The 13,861-nt window shown below is 49.3% G+C and overlaps 1 pseudogene; it reads right to left on the bottom strand.

Annotated features, from left to right (window-relative positions):
- Positions 1-277: 277 nt before the first annotated feature.
- On the bottom strand, positions 278-7,408 carry LOC123083393 (cytochrome P450 709B2-like; annotated as a pseudogene).
- Between the last annotated feature and the right edge of the window lie 6,453 nt (positions 7,409-13,861).

Here is a 13,861-nt window from a genome sequence, read left to right as displayed (position 1 = left end):
AGGGAACCGACGGCCTCACCGGCGGCGCGCAAGGGACCCCTAGTCGCCTCCCTGATCGCCTCGAGCGATCCAACTTTTCCGGGCGTGCGGTTAAGGGTATCTTTGGTTGATAATGAGAGGGATTCTTGCTTGGAAGTTTACTTGCAACGAGTCAGATAGCAACATCAATGAAGTTGAATTTGTAGGCTTATGCAAATCAAAACAAAAGCTGATAAAGCTTAGGCAAACATATCTGGCGTACAACATAAATTAAACCCTACTCAAATACCTAAACACATTAGTCATGTCTCTGCATATCTAGGCTGTTGAGGATCATGGGAAGACCAAACTTGGGCCGCAGCGTGATCACGTCCGTCGGGGCATGGACATACTTAGGCGATAGGGAGAAGGAGAACCTCTGAATAATCATGACGATCACAATCTTGGCCTCGATCATCGCAAAGTTCTTCCCGATGCATGACCTTGGTCCACTAGAGAAAGACAAGAATGCGTTGGGATGCTTTGATGCCCTCGTTACTCCTTTCTCGAACCTTAGTGGCTTGAATTCATTGGCATCCTCTCCCCAGACCTCCTTGTCACGATGTATCGTTGCGATGGGGATCGTCAAGACCGTGCCTTGGGGCACTTTGATGCCTCCGATCTCAAGATCTGAACCTGCCTTCCTTTGAATGACCGATACAGGATTGTATAACCTAAGAGTTTCTAGTAGGAACATGTTGACCAACTTCAGTTTGTTGAGCATGTCGGCGGTGCGAACCGTACTGCCACACTCTCTCATCACTTCCTCCCTGAGCTTCTGTTGCCATTCTGGATGTGTGCTCAGCAAGAACATGGTCCATGTAAGCATGTGCGAGCTAGTGTCATGCCCTGCGAAGAAGAAGGTCTTGCACTCATCTATTATCTCATCCATGCTAAGAAGCGGATCATGGCCGTGCTCCTGAGGCATGCATGCCTCCAACATTAGCCCGAGCAGGTCCCATCCATAGCTCTTGGTGTCATAGGATGTGATCCGACTTTTGATGATGTCCGCGAGTATGCCCCTCACCTCCTTGTCGAGCTTCCGTATCTTGAGGTTCTTTTCAGTTGGAAGGTACCTGGATCAAATTTGGTCATATACCTGGACTTGCACCCTCTCTCTATAAAACTATACACTGTTGTTTTATCATTGATGGTAAGCAAGCGATGAAATGAGAAATGAAGTAGTTAATTTACTAAACAGTTGTGGTTCTTTATCGGAAAAAAAAGAATGGTTGTGGTTACCCCAATGCCGGGATTTGGACGACGTTGTAAACAGCAGAGAAGGCAAGAAACTGGAGGTCCCTCTGCGCAAGACATACTTGTTTGCCCTCTTTATGGCTGCCTCCGAATGCGGTGCGAGAGATGACATCCGCAGTTAGCTCCTCAAACTGGCTGCTCAGCTCAATCTCGGCCTCCCCTCCACCTCCACCTTTGCTTCCCACTCCGACATGATCGAACCGGCACAGTCTGACATGGTCGACGTCATCATCTGTCACTCATACCAGTAACTAACATTTTAGCGCTGGATGTTCATGCGAAGTAACTACGTAGTGCATAATATGTACCTTGAGCTTTGTTAGACTGTATTTACATGTGTATATTGTAACGTTGTATACCACCTCATTATATATATATGTGATAGGCCACCCCTAGAGGGTTGTGCCGGTTCCCCCCAAAGCCTATTGTCTTACATGGTATCACGCTAGGTTACGTCCGCTTCCGCCTAAAAACCCTAAACCGCCGCCGCCGCCGCCGCCGCCGCCGCGCCCGCCGTCGCCTTCGCCCGACTGCTATGACGTCCGCCGCTGCGTCCGGCTCCACCGCCGCCGGTTTTCTGCCGGCCTCCCTCGCGGCACTTCTCTCGAGGCCGCTGGATGCCGCCTCCCTTCAGGCGCCGATCGGGACACGGAGCGTCGGCTCCCTCTTCGCGCTCCCGCCGGCTGCTACTTCGCCCGGGCAGGCGCTTGTGGCCCACACCGCCGCCGCCCCGTCAACCGCGGCTGTCGCGCCCTCGGCCACTGCGCCGCTGGTGGCGGAGGACGTCGCGCTGGCAGGCTTCGCGGCGTCAACCGCGGCCATCGCGCCCTCTGTCACCGCGCCGGCTGCCCCTCTGACTGTCTCCACGGTGGTCTCACCTCAGCCAGTCTCCTCGATGGGATCGCAGCCGCCGCCGCCGTTTCACTTCGGCCATCTCATCACCATCAAGTTGTCGTCGGACAATTACATCTTCTGGCGCGCGCAGGTTCTTCCGCTTCTTGGGAGTCACTATCTGCTTGGCTATGTCGACGGCTCTCTCCCTTGCCCTCCTGCGCTGGTTGACAGCGTGCACGGTCCGGTCTATAATCCGGCTCACCGTGTCTGGACAGGGCAGGATCAGGCGAACCTCTCCTCCATCCAGGGGTCGCTCTCTCCGGCCGTTGCTGGGCTTGTTGTCTTCGCCAAGACGTCCCACGAGGCATGGACTATTCTTGAGCGCTCGTTTGCGGCACAGTCGCAGGCTCGTGTATCTGGGCTCCGTCGCCAACTTGGGGAGTGTCAGAAGCTTGACTCCACCGCCACTGAGTTCTACAACAAAGTCAAGAGTCTCGCCGACACGCTGGCCTCCATTGGACAGCCCCTCACCGACTCCGAGTTCAACTCGTTTATTGTCAATGGTCTTGATGAGGAGTATGACGCCCTAGTCGAGATCATCAATGAGAGGGGCAACTCCACGCCCATGCCAGCACACGAGGTCTTTTCACGCCTCCTGCTTACTGAGCAACGAGTCGAGACGCGCCGATCCAGGGGCAACGGCGCCCTCTCGGCAAACGCCGCCACCAAGGGTGGTCGCTCCTCTGCTTCATCCAGGGCTCCTTCGGGGCAGTCACCACCACCCGCCTCGGCCCCTCCTCCTACTGCGACGCTACCAGGGGCTGGCGGTCCACGTGTGTGCCAGCTTTGTGGTCGCGATGGGCACTGGGCCTCGAAGTGTCACAAGCGCTTCCAGCGGGGTTTTCTTGGTCTCGGCAATGACGGGAAGGATACACGCAACTTTGCTCGTCAGGTCGCCATGGCTGATCGTCCGCCGCCGCAGAAGCCACAGGGACACACTCAGTCCTACTCCATTGATCCCCACTGGTACATGGACTCTGGGGCGACAGAGCACCTGACCAGTGAGATGGGGAAGCTTCACACTCGTGAACCCTACCATGGCTCCGACAAGATCCACACCGCCAATGGAGCAGGTATGCACATCTCTCATATTGGTCAAGCATCACTTCTCACTAGACATGCCAATAGGAGTCTTCAACTTCGCAATGTTCTTCGAGTTCCATCTGTGACACGTAATCTTCTTTCAGTTCCTAAACTCACTCGTGATAATAATGTGCTTTGTGAATTTCATCCTTTTGATCTTTTTATTAAGGATCGGGGCACGAGGGACATTCTTCTTAGTGGGCGGCTCTGCCAAGGTCTCTATCGTCTGGAGCATCCTGGCGTCGCTCGCGTCTTCAGTGGAGTTCGGGTATCTCCGTCACAGTGGCATGCTCGTCTTGGTCACCCGGCCACACCTATTGTCCGGCATGTTTTGCGTCGTCATGAGCTTCCTAGTGTGTCTAGTAATAAAGATGTAGCAGTGTGTGATGCTTGTCAGCAGGGGAAGAGTCATCAACTTCCTTTTTCGGAGTCCAGTCGTGAGGTGAAACATCCTTTAGAACTTGTGTTTTCAGATGTATGGGGTCCTGCTCAGACTTCTGTTAGTGGTCATAATTACTATATCAGTTTTGTTGATGCTTACAGCCGCTTTACCTGGCTTTATCTTATCAAACGTAAATCTGATGTGTTTGACATTTTTGTTCAGTTCCAAAAACATGTTGAACGCCTTCTCAAGCACAAAATTGTTCATGTTCAGTCGGACTGGGGTGGCGAGTATCGCAACCTCAACTCCTTCTTTCAGTCGCTTGGGATCACTCACCGTTTAGCATGTCCACATACACATCAGCAGAATGGTTCAGTAGAACGTAAGCATCGTCACATTGTTGAAGCTGGTCTGACTCTTTTGGCCCATGCATCTGTTCCGTTTCGTTTTTGGAGTGATGCTTTCACCACTGCATGTTTTCTCATCAATCGTACTCCCACTCGTGTTTTGAATATGAAGACTCCCATTGAAGTTCTCCTTAATGAACAACCGGACTACACCTTTCTCAAGGTGTTTGGGTGTGCTTGCTGGCCCCATCTCCGTCCATATAACAAGCGTAAGCTCGAGTTTCGTTCCAAGAAGTGTGTTTTTCTTGGTTATAGCTCTCTTCATAAAGGATACAAATGTCTTCATGTGCCCACTAATCGTGTCTACATCTCTCGGGATGTTGTGTTTGATGAGCATGTTTTTCCCTTTGCCAAACTCCCTGTGTCCACTACCGAGCCACCTGTCATGCATTCATCCTCTGTTGCTTCTGACCAATTTGATGATGTTGCATATTCTCCTCTATTGTTGCCTAACCATGGTGCAGGCACTGGTCGTGGGGCTCGTTTGGAGATTCTGGAAGTGCCATCTTCCTCTTCGTCGCCATCGCCTTCATCCTCGGCACCTTCTGTTGTGCATGAGGAGCACATGGCGCCCCTGCATGGCCTCGGTTTCCGTGCTCATGCACGGCCGATCGACGTCCTGGCCCGGTCGCCTCTGGCTTCTGGGCTGCCTTCGCCATCGTCGCGCCCTGCAACCCCGCCGACTGGGCCGGCCTCCTCGGTCCCCGTCTCGCCCAGGGCGTCGGGGCAGTCATCACCAGGCCTGGCCTCGCCCGCCCCTGCCTCGCCCAGGGTGTCTGGGCCCTTCTCACCAGGGCCGGCCTCGCCTGCTCTCGCCTCGCCAAGGCCGTCTGGGCCGGTGTCACCGGAGCTGGCCTCGCCCACTCTCGGTTCGCCCATGGCCTCTGAGCCCCTGTCGTCGGGCCAGTCTTCGCCATGCAGCCCGGAGTCGTCTGTCCCGAGCTCGCCTGAGGTGATTCCTGCATCTCCGGCGACCGTCACGTCTCCGTCACCTTCGCCTCCGCCGGCTCCTGCTGCTGCTCTACGTCCACATACGCGCAGTCGGAGTGGCATTTTTCAGCCTAAGCAACGTCACGATGGCACAGTTGCTTGGTTAGCGGCGTGCATGTCTGCTGCTCTCGCAGATCCATCCTCTGAGCCACGCACGTATCAAGCTGCTATGCGCATTCCTCATTGGAGAGAGGCCATGGAGCAGGAGTATCAAGCGCTTCTTCGCAATCAGACATGGACTCTTGTTCCTCCACAATCACGGGTAAATGTCATTGATTCCAAATGGGTTTTCAAAGTGAAGAGGCATTCTGATGGGTCCATTGAGCGCTATAAGGCTCGTCTGGTTGCTCGTGGTTTTCGACAGCGTTTTGGACTTGACTATGAAGACACCTTCAGTCCAGTGGTCAAGCCTACTACCATCAGACTTCTTCTCTCTCTGGCTGTTACTCGAGGTTGGTTTCTTCGTCAGCTTGATGTTCAAAATGCTTTTCTTCATGGTGTCTTGGCGGAGGAGGTTTACATGCGCCAGCCTCCGGGTTTCTCTGATCCGGATCGCCCTGATCATCTCTGTCGTCTGTCCAAGGCAATTTATGGTCTGAAGCAGGCTCCTCGTGCTTGGCATGCTCGTCTTGCAATGGCTCTTCGTGCTCATGGTTTTGCATCATCAACTGCTGACTCCTCATTGTTTCTTCTTCAAAGGCCTGAGGTTACTATGTACTTGTTGGTCTATGTAGATGATATCATTTTGGTCAGCTCCTCTCAGTCGGCTGCTACTGCGCTTGTTCGCTCACTTGGTGCTGATTTTGCGGTCAAGGACCTTGGGAAGCTTCATTACTTTCTTGGTGTGGAGGTTACTTCTCGTGCTGCTGGCCTTGTTATGACGCAGAAGAAGTACTCTCTGGATTTGTTGCAGCGAGCTGGGATGCTTAAGTGCAAACCGACGACTACACCCATGTCTACCACTGATAAGCTCAATGCTGTTGATGGTGTGCTTCTTTCTTCTTCTGATGCGACAGAGTACAGGAGTATTGTTGGTGGGCTCCAGTACTTGACGATCACGCGACCAGACATTTCCTATGCTGTTAACCGAGTCTGCCAGTATCTGCAGTCACCCCGTGACACTCATTGGTCTGCTGTTAAGCGGATTTTGCGCTATATTCGTTTCACGGTGGCTCATGGTTTGCATATTCGGCCGTCTGACTCTGGTTGTCTTTCAGCATATTCTGATGCAGACTGGGCTGGCAATCCGGATGACAGGCGATCCACGGGGGGTTATGCTGTCTTCTTTGGCTCTAACCTGATTGCCTGGAGTGCTCGGAAACAGGCTACTGTCTCGCGTAGCAGTACTGAGGCTGAGTATAAGGCTGTGGCCAATGCCACATCAGAGATCATCTGGGTACAGTCCTTGCTTCAGGAGTTAAGTATACCCCAATCACAGCCTCCTGTTCTTTGGTGTGATAACATCGGTGCTACATACCTTTCTGCAAATCCGGTATTCCATGCCCGAACGAAACACATTGAAGTTGACTATCACTTTGTGCGTGAACGTGTCTCTCAGAAGCAACTACAGATCAAGTTTATTTCTTCCAAGGATCAACTTGCTGACATCTTCACCAAGCCATTGCCTTTGCCACAGTTTGAGACTTGCAGGCGCAATCTTAACCTTCTAGATTCATTAGAAAGTGGCTAAGATTGAGGGAGGGTGTTAGACTGTATTTACATGTGTATATTGTAACGTTGTATACCACCTCATTATATATATATGTGATAGGCCACCCCTAGAGGGTTGTGCCGGTTCCCCCCAAAACCTATTGTCTTACAAGCTTGTCCATGTCGAAGGCAGGGTGGACGACCTTGCGGTGGCGCTTCCACTCGTTGCCGTTGGTGAGCACGAGGCCATTGCCGAGCAGGCGAGCGATGTGCGGGATCACGGTGTTCTTTGGGTATAGACCATTGCGGTCGGAGAGCACCTGCTGTACCATGTTGACGTCGGCCACGCAGAGGGTCGGCCTCACTCCGAACCAGTAGAGGAATGTGCGCCCTTCAGTTCGAGCAGAATTAGAAGAGAACCAAGCTAAGTAAGAACTCAGAAGAGGAAGAAGCTTCACGTACCATGAAGGGGGATCCATTTGTGCAAATGCGGCTGCACAATGGGGACCAAGTCGTGGGAGCCGACGGCCAACACGGCGTCGGCGCTGGCGGCGCGCAGCTTCTTGATCTCGCCAAGGTTCCCGGCCAAGAACTTGTAGCCCGGCCCGCCCACGCCCTGCGCGCCGAGCTCCCTGGTGATGGCGCGCGGCCTCCACACCAGCTCGCTCGACGTCCACGAGGCCAGCACCGCCGCAACGGCCGCCGGCGCTATCCACGCGACATCCATCCGGATTGCTGAGCGTCTCACTTTCTTTTGCGACCTGCAAGGGGAGTGACCAGATTATATTGTGCTGCAACGGGAGTGCTTGCTCCCACGTCAGGTCGACGACTCGATCGGGCTCAAAGTCTCGGGCTCGTACAAAAAAATTCCCCTCTGCTCTGCAGCACACGCAATGCTTGCTCCCCACGTGAGGTCGACTCAGGTTCAAAGTCTTAGGTCTTGTATAAAACGTTTCTCCTCTGCAGCAAGCGCAGCGGTTGCTCCCCACGTGAGGTAGATTCGAGATCAAAGTCCAGGCCTCACACACAAATCAAACCGGTGCGCTCGGAACGGCGCTGTTACGACAAATACCATACGAAAGACCTTGTTAGTTCTTTTTCTCTTCTCTTTCCTATACATTTCTCTGCTTTGCTTTCTTCTATTTTCTTTCTTTCTTCTCTTTTCTCCTCTTTCTTCTTCTGGGCTCACTTTTGCGTCAAAGGAACCGCTGCTTCATGATTGCTTTGGAAAAAATAAATCACACTCTACTTACAGCACTAAATGTGACATGTCATTATTTGGCATTATTTTTCTATATTTAAGTTATTAAGTGTTTTTTAGATATTTAATGGATATAATTCAAATTGGGACTGCGGGTACATGAAATTATGGACATAAGTGGTTTGAAAACATTATTGTGCAGGAAGTACAATGTGTGTCAGGGAGTACAAGTTGTACTATATAAGAAGCACAAGTTGCACTCGCTTGCATTACATGGAGTACACTGCCCGCGGAAAGTACAGATACATTACCACGAGCAGCAAAAGTTAGCTCGCGACTAGAGCACAAGTTAAGTTCGGAAAGAAGCTAGTTCAAATCGAAATAAAAGCCTACGTGTGGAAAGTGCAGAACCTTACCATGAGCACCCCAAGTTAGCTCGGGATGAGCATAATTTAAATAAAAGATACTTCCTCCGTAAACCAATATAAAAGTGTTTAGATCACTACTTTATTTATCTAAACGCTTTTATATTAGTTTACAGAGGGAGTACAACGAAAACCGGTAGTAGAAGCACTCGTAAGCTAATGGGTCCGCTCGCTTTAGTAGAGTTGTCCATCTAGGCGTAGAATAGGGGGAGATACTAATCAGTGATTACTTCTTCAGGTGCCCCGCAAGGGTCACTTTTGATGAGCTCGGAGAGCGCCTCTTGGCGCGCTCTCAGCCATCACCACATGTCGCTCTCGGGGCGCTTCCTCCGGATTTTGTTTTTCTTGTTTTTCTGTACGTGTTTTCAGCTTTTAGATATATTTTTTTCCTTTTTTTGGTTTTTCTGTTTTCCCCCTTTTTTCTTAGGTTTTGGACAAAAAACTCAAAAAAATATTGCGTGAAAAATCATGTTTCCTTTTCTTTCCTTTCACGAGAGGCACAAATTTGCTTCTCGTTGAGACACACATTTACTTCCGCGAGAGGCAAGGTCATGCCTCTCGGAAATGAAAAAACATGCATTTTTTTTCCGTTCTACGAGAGGCACATATTTACATCCTGTGGAGGCATGGATTTGCTTCTGTGAGTAGCACAGATTTTCTTCTCATGGAGCAACGATTTGCTTCCGCGAGAGGCCCAGTCGTGCCTCTCGGAAAAAGGAAAAAACGTGTTCTCTTTTTTTCTTTTCGTTCCGCGAGAGAAACACATTTATTTCTCACGGAAGCACGAATTTCCTTTTGCGAGAGACACAACCATGCTCCTCGGAACGGGAACAAAGACGTGTGTTTTTTCACTTCTGTGAGAGGCACATAGTACTTCTCGTGATGTCACGGATCCGCTTCCGTGAGAGCTACAATCATGTCTCTTGAAAAAAAAGGAAAAACATATGTTCTCCTTTTTTTCTTCTGCACGAGGAACGGATTTCTTCTCGTAGAGGCACAAATTTGCTTCTGCGAGGTGCCTCTCCGGAAAGGGAAAAACATGCTCTGGTTTGATTTTTTTCGTGAAAAAAAAGTCCATTGAAACCTATCAACATGGGATCTAGTTTTGAAAATATCGACGCGAGGAATCCAACGGTGAAAACGGTTCGAAATTGTGATGCACGCTTTAAGAGATACTTTTTTTTTTGAATAAACGAATTTACGAAAAAGGGAAAAATCCCGAGTTTCGATGCAATGCGCCACTTGTCGCAAGCTGGGAAGATGGGAGGAACCTTTGCGAAGATTACTCCTTGATTAGTTTTATTCTTTGAGCACCACTCCTTGATTAGTGATTTAGTAGGCACCTTGCGACAGTGGCGAGCGAGCCCCGTGTGGTGAGTCTTTTCTGTCCTGAAACTCCAACGATACAAAAGCCCATGAACTAGCTCTGCCCAAAAGAGGAGATCAGCTCGCATCTAGGCCAGCTGCTTAGAGAGCTCCTATGCGCCGCTCGCTGCGGCGAATTGTCGAGCGGACGCACAGGCGCTCTCCAGCTGGGCCGGCCCATTCGCGCAATGCAGCGAAAAAATCACAAAAAACTCTGCTCGACAGAGGGATCAAACCAGGGACCTCCAACTTTCCACGAACGAGCACAGCCATCGCAATAGACAACCGCCGTTGGTTTGATATGGCGTGCGGAGCTAAATGTAAAGGAGACCCGAACATTTTCTCAAATTCCTAACGCGAAAATTATTTTGAAAAGGTGTTTCTTAAAAAGCGAACACTTTCCAAATTTTAGAAGAAAAACTAAAAGGCTTGAACAAATTTTTGATAAACTGAACACTCTTTAAAATCCCGAACATTTTTTGAATTTAGAGAACAAAATTTGAACATGAACATTTTTTAAAGCACGAACATTTTTTTAATCTTGAGAACAAATTTTGAAACAGAGAACAAATTTGTAAGCGAGGAAATTTGAGAACAAAATTTGAACATGAACATTTTTTAAAGAACGAACATTATTTTAATCTTGAGAACAAAATTTGAAACAGAGAACAAACTTGGAAGCATGGATTTTTTTTTTCAAAGCATGAACATTTTTTTTGAATCTTGAGAACAATTTTTGACACGAGAACAAATTTGGAAGCGCGAACAATTTCTTAAAGCACGAACATTTTTTGGATATTGAGAACAAAATTTAAAATGGAGAACAAATTTGGAAGCTCGAACACTTTTTGAAAGCACGAACAATTTTTGAATGTTGAGAACAAATTTTAAAATGAAGAACAAATTTGGAACCGTGAACAATTTTTGAAAGCACGAACAATTTTTGAATGTTGAGAACGAATTTTGAAATGGAGAACAAATTTAGAAGCGCGAACAATTTTTTAAAGCACGAACAAATTTTGAAATGGAGAACAAATTTGGAAGCGTGAACAATTTTTTAAAGCACGAACAATTTTTGAATGTTGAGAACAAATTTTGAAATGGGGAACAAATTTGGAAGTGAGAATTTGAAATTGGAAGATTTTTTGGAACTCTCAAACATAATTTGAAATGTGAACAAAAAGAAAAAAAAAGAGAAGAAAAAGGAATTGAAAGATGAAATAAAGAAACAGAAAAACGAAGAAAGGAAAAGAAAAAAACAGGAAAAACAACAAAGAAAAAGAAAAAAGAAAAAACCAGTGAAAACCCGGTTCAAGAACCTTCTAGAAGGTTCCCAAAACCGTTCAGGAACCCGTTCCCAAAACCGGAAGCTGCAGCGCAGCGCTATCTCCTAACTGGCCGGCCCATTTTGATCGCTGTCGCTAACTTCTCTGTGCCAAGCCTCGACAAGTCGACGCAGCGAGCGTCCAATAGGATTTTCCAGCTGCTTATGCTCCAACTACATAACGGTTCATTGAGCCCGCGTGAGTTTCCTATGGGTCGGCCCATTTAAGCTCCTGCATAATCGGTATTCAGAAGCTTTCTTGTTTTTTGCGGGTAGGTTTTCAGATGCTTTCAGCCTGGTTTTCTCTGCCCTAGTCCAAACTTCAAGAAGATTCTAGCCTGGTTTCAGTTGATATTTTTCCACTGGTTTCTGGGCTGCTTTTCTTCGATTCTTTCCTTTTTCTTTTTATCTTTTTCTTAATTTATGAACTTTCTAAATCCGTTAACGATTTTTCAAATTCAGGAATAATTTTCAAGTTTGCGAAAAAACTAAACCCTTCAATAATTCTTGAATTCATTAATATATTTTCAATTTCAAGCACTTTTCTGAATACATCCTTTCTGCAATTCATGAACCCTTTTCGAATTCGTGAACATTTTTTAAAATTCACGAAATTTTTAATTTCTGAATATTTTTAATCTATCAACATTTTTTAAATATGTGATTTTTTATTTCAGCACCTTTTTCATAAACAAAAAAACGGCAGTCGATTTTCCTTAACTGAGTAGTCAGGGTCGAGCAAGCTGAGTTAATGAGAGAAAAACGAGTAGCGTGTGAGGGAAACGGATGGAAGAGTTCAATTGGCTGGCTCATAATAGCACCTTCAGCGCACGCTATCCTAGTGAACCGGCGCCATGCGCACCGTTTAGGAGGACCTTTTAGCTGCTCGGGCAAGAGGACCATATTTTGTAGCAGCAACTCATATTGAATCTTCCTAATAGCCTGATAAATTACAAGTGACCCAATCAAGCAACGAAAATGGCGCGAAAGCAATGATGGAGAGCTCTCATACTGTAGTATGCAAAACTATCTTGTACCCAAGGAAATGAAAAGCAGCGAGAAAATGGTAAGGAATCAGTCCACTCATTATGGGCTTGTTTTGTTGCATCAGTGGCTCTAGCTTGCATCACATGGGGGATCCTGGGTGAGCCTGGCATGGTTGCGCTGATGCAAAAGATCAGCTGAGATGTGTGTTTGGTGCACTGTATGATATGAGTGCACGAGACATGCTATATAGGACAAATGTTGTTTGGTAGGTTGTATCGGTGCATAATTATTTTGACTCTTTCCTTCCAATTCCAATCATTCCAGTTGGATCTCAACTATTCCATGGACAAAGCAAACAAGTAAAACAAAGATAAATTGAAATTTGAATCAAAACTGTATCAGAATTTCCAGAAACCATAGATGATCTGTGTGACGCCCGGATAATCAGGCTACAGTAATCCCACGTTAGCGATGCCACGTCACCCCGGTTTCTGTGCTAATATCGTTTTAGTTCGAAACCGATCCAAATTAAAATTTAAAATAAAAACAAACAACAAAAGTTTTCAAACGCTAAAAACTAAAATGTTCACTATATTGCAAAAATTACCAAAGCTGCTATAAAAATAAAACCAACACTTTAGAAGCTCCAGAAATGCCCCTAGGAATTAAAACAGTGGACCAACATCACATCACTTGGCCTTTTCACTTTCTAAAAATAATTAAACCTTTTCGGAAGACCTTCAACTTTTGTGGCATTGTTGCTATATAATGCAATGATGTTCATGTGACAAGCTACATGATTTACAAAAGTCTTTTGGTGGTTAAGCAATTAACAAACTAGAGCAAATATAAAATAAAAACTATAGAAAAGGAAAAAGAAATAAAAGACACCCCCCCCCCCCCGACTGGGCCTTAGCCCAGTTGGCCGAAGGAGCCAGTCGGCCCAGCCGACCCACTCCTGCACCCCCTGGCCTACTAGGCCTCCTCCCCTCCCCGTGACCTAGCGCCACCCCCCACTACTCCCACTCGCCCCCCTCCTCTGCCTTCCCCCGATCCAGATCGGATCGGGGCATGGGGGCCCGACCTCGCCGCCTCATCCCTACGCCCGTCCACGCCGGCGCCTCCTCGTCTCCTCCCCACGTCGGACCTCCTCGACCTCCTCCCCGACGGCCTCCCCAAGCCACGCGGCGCCCGCCCGTCGCCGTCCACCGCCGCCTGGAGCTCCGCGAGCCTCACCGGAGCCACCTAGCGCCCGACCCCCTTGCCGCGATGGAGCTCCACCTCGCCGGCGTGCCAGTCGCCTGAGGTCTCCGCCGACGGCGCCATCGCCCCATGTGCCTCAGCCTCCTCCTCGCCCCGTGCCGAGGCCGCCGTTCCCGCGCCGCGCCCTCGACCCCGTCGCCCCGCTGCACTCGTCGCCGGCAACTCGGACGCCGCCCCTTCCTCGTCCTCCTCCTCGAGCATGCCTCGCTCAACTACAGGGCTATGTGAGCCCCCTTCCCTTCCCCTCTCTCCCCCTGGCAGGCCCGCCGTCGTGCTTGTTACCGCTGCTGTAGTCCTCCTCTGGCTCAGGCAAGCACACCACGGTGCTTCTGGCATCGCGTGGGAGCTGCCTAGCCCTTCAGAGCTTTGCGTGCGTGCTCCTCGCACCGCCCCCCTCAAGTTCTTGCTTCGGCCGCCGCCTCGCACCGTCCTGCTGCCTTCGCTCCGCACCTGCCGCCTCGCATGAGGCCGCAACGCGCCTGCTGCTGCCTCTGGCGACCCCCTCCTGCGCCGGTTTCCTTCACCGGAAACGGCCGGCCGGCGAGCCCTGCCCTGGCCGCCGGCGCGCGCTAGCGCCCGTGCCCCTCGATGCGGCCCGGTTCGCCCCTCGTTCGG

The sequence above is a fragment of the Triticum aestivum genome, chromosome 4A (genome assembly GCF_018294505.1).
Source record: "Triticum aestivum cultivar Chinese Spring chromosome 4A, IWGSC CS RefSeq v2.1, whole genome shotgun sequence".
NCBI lineage: Eukaryota > Viridiplantae > Streptophyta > Magnoliopsida > Poales > Poaceae > Triticum > Triticum aestivum.
The sequence above is the reverse complement of the archived record's forward strand: the minus strand, read 5'-3'. Positions and strand labels throughout refer to the sequence as shown.